The following is a 10606-nucleotide window of genomic DNA, read 5'->3' as shown; positions in this document are numbered from 1 at the left end:
CCGTACGCCCTGGACTCCTCCTCCAGAAGGGTGCTGAGCGTGGAGCCCAGGGGTCGCCGGAAATTGTAATCAGCAGCTGCAGGAAAGCCTGGACTCGGGAGCGACGAATCCCAGAAGGCCCCGCGCCACCGAGTCTGACAGTTTGGATTGGCTGGCTTAGAGTTGGGGCGGGGTACCTCGTCGCCGTCCACAAGGAGCTAGCGGAGAAGCTGTGTGGTACTCTAAGCGTAAGGTTTAAGTTATTTAATGTGGTTAAGCCTCCTCTAATAGGCCAGGTTCTGGGATCGCTGACATCCAGAGAAGTTTTCTTTCACGTGTCTCTTTCCTGCTTACGTGCAGATTGCAGGGTGGAAACTCCTTACGTTTCTCCTCTGCTTGCTGTATAGAAGGGAACTCCGAAAATGGAATTAGCCTCTAGTTCCACTAGCGCTTCTGATTCCTTTACTTCCCTTTGTGCTTCATCATTCATTCTCTGTACGTTTTTTTTTTTTTTTTTTTATGAGCCCCAGCTCTATATAGGCCACTGCTGGAAATTCACGGTTACATATTAGAGACTGCTCTCAAAGTTTATTCCACTGAGAGATCAACCAAAAGCTCCAAAACGCTGTGTGGTAATACGTATGTATTGGGTGTTGTAATGGGTGTGTCAACCTGACTGTAACCTCCATGAATACAAGATCTGCGTCAATTTCACCTTCCAATGTAGTGGCTCTCGGTTTTAAAAATTTCAGTGTATACTCTATGGAAAAAAGTCTTTTCCTGTCATTACTAAAGAAAACTGTTTTGCTGAGCAATTGATTGTGTGCATTCCCCCTTGTTTTCGTATCACAGTTTGTGTTTTTCAAAATGCTTTCTACATAATTCTTATTTTCTATTATTTTTTTTTCTTTGGTAGCAGGGATTGAACCCAGGGGCGCTTAACTACTGAGCCACATTCCCAGTCCCCTTTAAATATATTTTTAGAGACAGGGTCTCACGGAGTTACTTAGGGCCTCGCTAAATTGCTGAGGCTGGCTTTGAACTCAAGATCCTCCTGCCTCAGCCTCCTAAGTCTCTGGCATTACAGGCGTGTGCCACCAAGCCTGGCTATTTTCAATGAAACATGAAGTCGTTTGGGCAAGCATGATTATCGTGTTTTACACTTGAGGGAATCCAGTCTCATAAAGAATAAAGGTATTTGCCTAAGTGCTACAGGTGTCAGAGATGGGGGTGGAACCTAGTTACTATGTCAAAATAAGGCACCAGCCTACCTCCTGTGGGCTTCATTGGTTTCTACTTCCAGCTCTGTGTTGGCATCATAGTCCTTTGCCTTCATTGGTCAATGGACAGTGAAGCAAAAAGGTACTAGCTCAGACATTCCAATTATAATTTAAATCAATTTTATTTTTTTAAATGACAATCTAAAATAAGATCCAGAGGATCTGAAAATATTAAGTTTAAAGATTAAATCTTTGACATGAATGTTAAAGTAAGCTATGTCTGTGTTGGAAGTGTAACTCAGTTGTAGAGCACTTGCCTACTATGCTAAAGGTTCTGGGTTGGATCCCTAGCAATGAGAAAGGGAGAAAAAAGGCTACATCCAAGTTAACAATCAATGCATAAAGTAAGTAAAGCTAATTTTATTTTTTCCACTCCTATGAATTTCCAGGGACCCAAAGATAGGACAGCTACATTGAAAACAAAATCACAAAATCAAACAAAAAACAACTTGTAAAAGTCCTGGAAAATACAGAAAGTAGAAAAAAGGTAAAAATGTTACCTATGATTTCATTATGCTGGAATAATTTATGATCAGTTTGACACATTCTTTCTTTTTTGTTGTTTTAGTAATGCATGTTTTTACATAGTGAGGGTATGCATACAATTTACTGGTTTTTTTTTTCCATAAATACGATAACATAAAAGACACTTGTGTCTATAAGTGTAATTCAGTAGTAGAGTAAGTGCCTGGCATGTACAAGCCCCTGGGTTTGATCTCCAGTACCACAAAGAAAAAACACTTTTTCAAGTAATTTCATACCCTGGATAATCAATATTCACAGCTCCTGAAGAAGAAGATTTCATCTTGTGAATGTATATGTTTACTATTAAATCATTTCTGTACCATTTGTCATGTAAAAAAAAATTGAGTCTTATACATTTTAGTGCATTCATGAAGAATATTTCTATATCCTTTAGTATAAAGTTCCAAGAATGAGATTATTTAGTCAAATTATATGAACATTTTAGTTTTTGGATATATATTGACAAATTATTTTCAGAAACAGTTTAATAAATTTTCATTTTCACCAGAAGAATATGAGAAATACCCACTTCACTTTATTTTTGCTATTGTGTTTCTTTTTCCAAACTAGAAATAATTGTATTTATTATTTTGAACTGTTCAAGCATTACTTGAATAAATACATAAATAAAAACCATTTAGATACTAAAAGATTGTAGATGATGAAACTATCCAGAATTCACACCTATTAAAATATTGGTGTATGTTTTTCAAAATTTTTGGATACATAAAACTCTTCTAACTTCCTATTCTTACTTAACTAAATATTCTGGGCATCTTTTAATATTAATGAATAAAATCTGCATCATTTTTAACAGGCATTCAATTGAATGAACATATCATAGCTAATATAATCAATCTTTACTAAAAGAATTTGTTATAGTTTGAAGTTTTGAATAAAAATTAATCTATGAATTATAGTAACAAAGATGAAATCATTTCTCAAAGTGTTAATCCTTATATGGTATGTTATAAACATCTAATGGGTAAACTTGTAAACGTCCAATGAGCTGTATTATAACATAGACTTGCCCAAGTCCTAATTTTGTACAAGTTGCAATAATAAATGAAGTGTAGTAAGTTAGAAAGCCTATGGCCCTATAATATGTATATATTTCTCTTGCTGCTTTAACAACATAGATTTATTATCTTGGGATATGGAGATGAAGTTAAGAATAGTCTACAGGGCTTTTTTTTTTTTCCCCCAGAGGCTGTGGGGAAAAAAACTTTTCCCTTATTTTTCCAATTTCTACAGGTTGCTCACATTCTAGCTTATGGCCCCCACACTGCTCTGACTCCTACTAGCATGGTCATATTTTATTCTTTCTGACACTTTTTAAGATAAGTGCAAATTATTTATATTGATTATTTGAAAGGGAGCAACTTAATGCCTAATGACCCCGGCCATTTGGAAGGAGCCTGGAAGAAAGCAAGAAAGTTCAGAAGTCAGTAACTCATTGTCAAAAAATACATGCTCTGAAGTTTACTTTCTTTATTCACAGAAAAGCTCCTCTGTCCATTATTCAGTCTCTTTATTCTTATTTTAGGCCCTAATAGTTTAAAAATAAGCATTATTTTAACTTTAAAATATTTTGGAAAGCATTGTCTTTGTTGGCCAAAGATAGGAATGAGTTCTGTCCTTTAGTTGGGCTGATACCCTGTGGAGAGGTAAATGTTTCAGGACACCTAGAGACCTGGATTCCTCAAAATGTCCCTTTGCTTTCCCCTTATTTTCTATTAAAATTATAATAATCTTTTAGATATAATCACACAGATTTTTGCTCTGATGGTGTGATAATTTACACTTGTATGTACTTGTACAGACAGAGTCTGCAGCTCTGCTATGCTCAGGAGGAGAAAGTGTTGGAAATTTCATGGCCTTTTTTTGGACAAATGAGGCTGATAACAACAGGGTTCAGTCATATCTTTATGACCTGATTGGGCAGGCTTAGTTGGCACACCCCTTTTCCATCTTTGGATTTGATTTCTTGTAAGAGCTTTGCAAGCATTCACGTGTTTAAAATTTATTAAACAGAGTGTATAGTTTTAATTAGAAAATGACTATATGAACTATTTTACAGATGATCATGGGAGAAGATAAAACACAAGAATGTCATTCATTTCATTATTTTTGATGAAGTTAGAAAAATTAAGTACTCTGACTTTAGTAATATTCAAATGAAAAACTGACAGCTTGAATACATTTGAAATCATTGTCACAGAAGATTGGGGTTAGTTTTAGTCCAATAGTGTGCCTAGTTTTTTTTGGTATAAAAAGTGTGTTTAAGGCAATTTCTCAAATCTTCCTTCCAAGCCCCCTCTCTGAAACTCTTGATTTTTTTAAAAACCCTCTTATGAAAACTCCAATGATTACATTTGATCTGCAGGATAATCTAGAATTATCTTCCCCTACCAGGATCCTTACATTGGTAAAATCTCATTTGTTATGTGAAGTAATACATTCACAAGTTTGGGGATGCGGATGTGGACGTGTTTTTTGTACCTGCCATTATATACATACTGTATCTGAGTTTGAGTCTGTGCTCTTCCACTTAAGAATCTAACTTTGGAAAAATGACTTAATTCCTATGAACATCATCTTTTAATCTGTAAAATGAAGAAAAGACCACTCTCCATTCTAGATGAGGGTGATGAGAATTTATAAATTACATAAGATGTCACAAGTTAAATGCCAGTCCTTAAAAACAGAACAGTAGTTGACATATAGGAAATTCTAGTTTGTTTTTGTTTTTTAAACAGGGTTTCTCTTGAGTTGTGCAGGCTGGCTTTAAACTTGTGTTCTTCTTACCTTAGCCTTTCAAGAGGCTGAGGCTGCAGGTGTATACCACCATGCCCCACACATAAGAAGTATTTATTGGAAGTTAATTATAATAATGTAATTATTGAGGCAGAATGAGTGTTACTTATTATTGTGATGAGTTTTTTTAATTTACTTAAGATTGACAGGGAGTGGAAATCAGTGTTTTTTTTTTTCAATTTAGCATTTGCTTCATTAACTTTCTGCTTTTCCTTTACTTTCTCAGCTATATATGGGGGAAAGATTTCAGATGTATCCCAACAGGCACAATGGTGTTAATTTAAATATTTGTTTACTCTTTTCTCTAAAAACCCTGAGAAAATGACATGATTTATTCAGTTGTACATATTTATTTTGTTCATAGTATGTGACTAGCTTTTATATTCACAGTACCTAGGACTCCCAAATGGATTTGGTATCCTTACATTATTGGTAAAATTTGCATACATACATTTTTATGGTTTGGTTTTCTTCCTTTCTTTTTAAAAATTTTTTAATTTTTTTTTTTTTTAGTTGTAGGTAGATATAGTACCTTTTTATTTTATCTATGTGGTGCTGAGGATCTAACCCAGGGCCTCACACATGCAAGTGCTCTACTGCTGATCCACAGCCCCATCCCCGGTTTTCTTCCTTTCTGGTTTTTTTTTTTTTTTTTCTTTTTCTTTTTGATCCCAGGGCTTGAACCTAGGGGTGCTTAACCACTCAGCCACATTCCCATTCCTTTTTATTTTTATTTTGAGACAGAGTCTTGCTGAGTTTCTTAGGAACTCACTAAGTTGCTGAGGCTGGCTTTGGACTTGGATTGCTCCTGTCTCAGCCCCAAGAGTCACTGGGATTTCAGGCTTTCACCTACCACACCTGACACATTTTTGTAATGTAGAGATTTCCAAATGGTCCATTATCCAAATAGGCGAGATCTACTCTTCTAAACCAGTTTTTCTTCTATTTTGAATTAGGTAACTTTTTCTACATCAAAATTCCTTAGAGTCCTGTTTCTCATACTGTCATCTACAGTCTACAACTGGCAGCATTGGCATCATCTGGAAACTTCTTTTTTCCTTTTTTGGTACTGGAGATTGAGCCCCAGGGTGCTTTTTCACTGAGCCACATTCCCAGTCCTTTTTGTTTTTATTTTGAGACAGGGACTTGCTAAGTTGTTGAGAAACTCACTTAGTTGCTAAGGCTTGCCTAGAACTTACAGTCCTCTTGCCTCAGCCACCTCAGTTACTTGGATTACCAGCTTACACTGCTGTACTCATTATCTGGAATTCATTAGAAATAAAGAATTTTAGGAAACATCCCAGACTAGATTAATCAGTCCTGTGTTATAACAAGATCCCTACATGGCTTGACACACACTTAAAATTTGAGATATATATATATATCAATAAAATGAGAAGATAGAGTTAAACAAAAAGAAAATGAAGCATGGTCAAAATACCATCCAGCTTCCAGATGTGGTGGCATATGCCTGTAATCCCAGCAATTGGGGAGGCTGAGGCAGAAGAATGGCAAGTTCAAAGCCAAATGTAGAGGGCTGGGGTTGTGGCTCAGTGGTAGAGCACTTGCATAGTATGTGTGATGCCCTGGGGGTCTACTCTCAGCACTGCATGTAAATAAAATAAAGGTCTATTGATAACTAAAAATATATTAAAAGGGGGGAAAAAGCCAGATTCAGCAATTTAGTGAGGCCCCTGAGTTCAATTCCTGGTACCAAAACAAAACAAACAAAAAAACACCCAAATAGTGACAGGCCCAGTTAGCATTTGGCATTTACTTCCAAACATGGGATCTTACCGAACATCATTTTGTAACCTACTCCTCTAATGCATTGCTAATATATTACTGTGTCAACAAATATGTTTCAACATAAATTTAGATGACTAATTTGTATTATCAGTGAATGTATTCTGATTTAATCATTACCCTCTAATGGTCTTTCAATTAATTTTTATTTCTTTACTTTAATAAACAGCCCTTGTGTAATGAATATCCTTGTAATGTAGTGTTTACAATTTGGGTCCAATCTTAAAGATCTTAAACAGTATCTGGTACATTCTACATGAGCAACAAATGTTTACTAATGTTTATGAACACAACTATTTCTTTACAATCTGTCTTTGTAAAGATAAGAAAACAGATCAGTAAGCCAGCTAGTCGCAGAAGCAATCAGAAGTGGCCCTTTTAAACCTTTCCACCCTTGCTGCTGCTTTGGAGTAGAGCGCCAGAAAGTTCAAGAACTTGAAAAACATTTGTGGTGAGGGTTGACTGGTGGGAGTAAGAGTGTAATAATCATTCTCTGCGCTGCGAGACTCGTAAACAAGCAGTTCATATCTAGAAGAAAAAATGTTTCTGACTTCAGTTTTAGGCAATCCAGGAGTCAACTGATTTTTCCAGTTTAGGGAAACGCGGATTTACTGTTGCCATGGTTACACATTTAGGAAGTCGGGGCTCTACTGCGCATGCTCACATTGTTGATTTGGATGCCGGGCGCCTTTAGGTTCAAAGAGAAAGCTCCGCCCACTCCTTTTCACCGTTCGCCTATCGTAGTCTTTTGCCTATCAGGCGCATTGGCAATCTGTGACGCAATATCAGCGCGTCCGCGTCTTATGGAGTCGCGACGCTGAACATGGCGCGTTCCTAGAATCCGCTTTCGGCATCAGTAGGCGGCAGCGTGTGGACTGGCAGTGTGGGGCGCCGTACCAACCGACGCCACTTCGTTATAAGAAGTGGGAGCCGGAGGGCCGGGTCATTCCGGACCGAACCAAACGGTGAGGCCCAGGCCCGAGAGCCGCAGAACGCGCGCGGGCAGAAGGAAGGAGTGGGTTGGGCAGCTGAGACCCGTGTAGAGAGGGAAGGACGTGGAGCTACCGAGAATTGAGGTATAGAGCAGTAAGTAGCGAGGGCGGCCTGCAGTCTTGGCTCAGTGTAACTCCTGGAATCCCTGGGAGCAGGGCGCTCGCCGAGTTAGCCAGTCATCCGAGAGCATGGTTGTGGAGGAAAATCAGGGTGCGGCGTTACAGGGACATGTGTGCCAGGCAGAGCGGAGCTGAGGGTACCCGTTGTGGCTGCGATTGCGGGCCTGGGTGGTATATTTGCCCTTGGGGGATAGGTGATGCAAACTTTGAGAGAATTTTATCTTTAGTATCAAATTAGTAAATATGGTATATTGCATATTCAGCCTTGCTGGTAAGAGCAATACTATGAAATCTTTAAACTGCTTTGCCTTTAATTAAAAAGTGAAGGAAGTTAGCATTTTCGGAGAGGAGTTTCATGCTGAGGTATGGCCGCCAATGATCAATCTCAGCAACTCCTGCAGATTTATGTTTGGGGATATTTATGATTCAGCAAAACTATTTGAGGCCCATTGCATTTGTCATTTTTCTTTATTTTTGTGAGCTGTTGGTTAATGAGAGAAGTAATCTAAGTGATTTGGCTAAATAAATAGCAAGGACTGGTAAATTAATTGCCTTCTGGTGCCAAGGTTACAATTGACATACCTCTTCTTTACCACAATTTAAAGGAACTCAGTTACTGTGCAGTAGTGCCCTTGAGGTTTGGTTATTTAGAATGAAATAAGGAAGAGCAGTTCTCAGCCTTATGTGAGTCCTACCCCAACCTCTTCCCTGTGCATGTGGATTTCCCTCCTCCATTTTCGCCTTATTTAAGACTTACCTGCTCAGCACAGAGGCTTCACATTAAGCATAAGTGATTTCACTGTATAATACAACCATTGTATGACATCTTTTCTTGCATGTTTCTTCACTGATTTTGGCGAAATTAGGAAATTTCTTCCTATTTTTTTGTAATAGAATTGCAAATTTTATTTTTGGATGGAACTAGCACAGGAAATTGTGGAAACAGAATGGATTATAATATATGACAGTAGGTTGTGACCATATATTATAACCTTAGGACAGAAGGGTATTCTTTTTTGGGGGAGTAGGGAGCTAACCAGGGATTGAACCCCGGGGCACTGAGCCACTTCCCCAGCCCTATTTTGTACTTTTAGAGACAGGGTCTCACTGAGTTGCTTAGCGCTTGGCTAAATTGCTTTGCAGTCCCGATCCTCCTGCCTCAGCCTCCCCAGCAACTAGGATTACAAGCCGCGCCATCGCTCCAGCTCAGAAGGGTATTCTTTGCCATAGTTACATTTCCTAAAGTTAAAAAGGATACCCATTACAGATGAATTTGATTGAAGTAGTATGATTGGAGATTCTAAACAAACAGATTATTTGGCAATTAATAGAAAAATCTTTATATTTCTTGATATTATTATGAATGTATTTATAATCAGAATCAAACCAGAAAGCAAAATAATCCATGTGGTCATATGACATTTAAAATATTCCAGAGATCTTGGGGAAAGGCAATTTTAGTTGGATTTGGATCTTTGTGTTGTATGTATGTACATATGTAATTTAATCTCATTTCTCCTATTTTAGTATTACTGGTAATAGTATTTGTTCTTTTCTTTATCAGATGGGCATTATTAGTTAATTCCAGAGTGTTTTAGGGAATGGCCTGGCAAATTCGGTGCAGGTGTGTCTGAAGTGTCCTTTGGTTTTTAAAATATGGAACTGATTACAGCTCAGTCCACAGAGTTTAAGCTGAATCAGTGTTGCACGCCTTTGCTACTTAATATGTTATATATTGCATTACCTAGGAGTTAGAAACTTAAAATCTCAGGCCCAACTTGAAAGCTACTGATCAGAATTTGCATTTTTACAAGATATTCAGATGATAGGAATTCTCAATGAAGTTTGAGATACACTGTTTTTATTGGTGAAAGTTGAAGAAGACAGAGATCAGGCACAAGCCTCCATGAAAATTAGAGCATTTAAAAAATTCTGAGATGATTTTATGCTGATTATCAGGTCTATTCCTCTGGTGAATCTGGGGCCTAGAAATGGTAAGTGACTTTCTTAAGATCTCACATACCTAAATTCATAACCCAGGTTCTGATTCATTTCAATTCTTTTCTGTTGCTGGTCACTGGCAGAATTCATTATATTTAAACTGAACCAAAGCATTCATGAATGCAAGCTAGGTATTCATTGAACAGTAGACATTTTTTTGATTACTGGACAGGCAGCTTAGTAATCCTGTATCCCTAGTAACTGCTTTTGTTTCAGGTAGTGGCTTACTATCCCACAACCTTTCCTCCTTCCTCTTTACTAGAAAATGTTTTCTTCTATTTCAGAGAGGAAATATGTTGGGCAGGAGATCTGTTGCTTTTTTTTTTTTTTAAAAATACATTACAGCAGAATGCATTACAATTCTTATTACACATACAGAGCACAATTTTTTATATCTTTGTATATACAGTATGTTCATACCAATTCATGCCTTTATAAATGTACTTTGTTTTCTTTTTTTTGCATTACAATTCTTATTACACATATATACCACAATTTTTCATATTTCTGTATATAAGGTATGTTGACACCCAATTCGAGTCTTCATACTTTGGATATGATCTCCATGTACTTTGGATATGATATCTAATGTACTTTGGATAATGATGTCCATTACATTCCACCATCCTTGCTACTCCCCTGTCCCCTCCTTTTCCCTCCCACCCTTCTGCCCTATCTAGAATTCATCTATTCCTCCCATGCTCCCCCTCCCTACCCCACTATGAGTCAGCCTTCTTATATCAGAGAAAACATTTGGCATTTATTTTTGGGGGGATTGGCCAACTTGACTTAGCATTATCTTCTCCAACGCCATCCATTTACCTGCAAATGCCATGATTTTATTTTCTTTTAATGCTGAGTAAAATTTCATTGTGTATATATGCCATATTTTTTTTATCCATTCATCCAAATGTTTAGTTATGGATGGACACAGTATTTTTATTTTGTTTACTTATTTTTATGTGGTGCTGAGGTCACATGTGTGAAGCAAGTACTCTGCCACTGAGCCACAACCCCAGCCCATGCTTTTTGTTTTTTCTCTTACAAACATGTCTGCCTCTGTCTCTAATTATATTCTAAATTTTC

The 10606-nt window shown here is 37.4% G+C and overlaps 1 protein-coding gene across 5 annotated transcripts in view; it reads left to right on the top strand.

Moving 5' to 3' along the window:
- Positions 1-49: 49 nt before the first annotated feature.
- Ipo11 (importin 11) overlaps positions 50-10606 on the top strand; it is a 202416-nt gene continuing 191859 nt past the window's right edge. For 2 of the 5 annotated variants that reach the window (XM_027938127.2, XM_071612570.1), the window contains exon 1: positions 7218-7372. The gene's annotated coding sequence lies outside the window, so the exon portion shown is untranslated. Of the gene's footprint in view, positions 228-1467; positions 1747-7217; positions 7373-10606 lie in introns of those variants that run through there. The other 3 variants (XM_071612568.1, XM_071612569.1, XM_071612567.1) reach the window with 3 other exon arrangements.

This window comes from Marmota flaviventris, chromosome 5, assembly GCF_047511675.1.
Source record: "Marmota flaviventris isolate mMarFla1 chromosome 5, mMarFla1.hap1, whole genome shotgun sequence".
Taxonomy (NCBI): Eukaryota; Metazoa; Chordata; class Mammalia; order Rodentia; family Sciuridae; genus Marmota; species Marmota flaviventris.
This window is presented reverse-complemented; position numbering and strand designations above follow the sequence as displayed.